The sequence below is a fragment of the Micropterus dolomieu genome, unplaced genomic scaffold, assembly GCF_021292245.1.
Source record: "Micropterus dolomieu isolate WLL.071019.BEF.003 ecotype Adirondacks unplaced genomic scaffold, ASM2129224v1 contig_10489, whole genome shotgun sequence".
In the NCBI taxonomy this organism is placed as follows: Eukaryota; Metazoa; Chordata; class Actinopteri; order Centrarchiformes; family Centrarchidae; genus Micropterus; species Micropterus dolomieu.
Genome location: NW_025739475.1, coordinates 1 through 1214, shown reverse-complemented (window position 1 = coordinate 1214; position 1214 = coordinate 1). Strand labels below are relative to the sequence as shown.

The 1214-nt window shown below is 47.1% G+C and overlaps 1 pseudogene; it reads left to right on the top strand.

Annotated features, from left to right (window-relative positions):
- Nucleotides 1-252: 252 nt before the first annotated feature.
- Nucleotides 253-429, top strand: LOC123965623 (annotated as a pseudogene).
- Nucleotides 430-1214: the final 785 nt, after the last annotated feature.

Genomic DNA, 1214 nt, shown 5'->3' with positions numbered 1-1214 from the left:
TTTATTTTTGTGAGTTTTATTTTAACAAATGCACTCCGCTTTGAAGACATCTTAACAGAGACACTCACTGACATGGACAAGCTGAAAACCATTTTATACCTTTAATTTATGACGTTATCTGTAATGCATTTTAAACACTTTTTTTAAATGTTGTTTTACAGAGAACATTTATCTATTTATTTACGTGTTGTATTTTAAAAGGTAACTTGGAATTGACATATTATGAATCATGTTTGAATTGAGTGTCAATAAAATTTTTCTCAAAAGAAAAAAAATCTGTTCTTATCAGTTTAATATCTGATATGTCCCCTATAAGGGGGCAACATATTAAATGGATTTTTAGCACCGGGAGCTGAGACGAGGGGCTTGCTCCGTCCGCTCCACGCATCGAACCGGTATTGCAGTGCCTCCGGGAGCGGTGCACCCTTCTCCTGTCTTGTGTAAAACCAAAACACTGACCCAAACGCAGAGGTTCGTCGCTCTGCCAGACGCCGGCCCGAAAAAGGCGCCAGTCGCGGGGGGGGGGCGGCCGCTTTCAGCCAGCTGAAGCCTCAAAGAAGGCAGCGAGATTTGGGACCGGCATGGCTGTTAAATGTGCCCTGCATTTCCCCTCCCTCTCTCCCACTCGTCATCGAGAGCCCGAGTATTTCGGATGCTCGGTAGCCTGTGTCCAAAAGCCAGGCCTTCATTTCTCCGCAATCCGATTGGATCGAGCCTCTCAGAAGGTGGGGAGGGGACACTGCGGCGCCTCCGTAGCCGGCACGGTTGGCCAACACGGTGGAGGAACCGCAGCGTAGAAAGGATAAAAGAAACTAAAACACCTAAAAAGGAAGTAAGAAAACCTGCTACAACTGCTAAATCGGTGAATAAAACACACTTACCTTCTCGTCTTTGGTCTGGTCAAGGTGGTAGTCCGGCAGAGGACAGGTAGGCAGTCCTCGGGACCAATCAATTCCTTGTTGCAAAAGTTTTTCAACTACGGCAAAGTTGAAATTTTATTCACAAGGAATGAGGTGAATCTCCTCCCAGAAAAGCTGGTGACACAAAACGAAGCCCCAAACCGGCAAAGGTTTCAACCAGAAATAGGAGGCGATTGCAGTCTAGGCCAAAAGGCCGAGAAGCGATCGGCCCCATTTCCCCTCCCTTTCTCTCACTCGTCATCGAGAGGCTACAAGAGCCCGAGTCGTTCGGTAGCCTCTGTCCAAAAGCCAGGC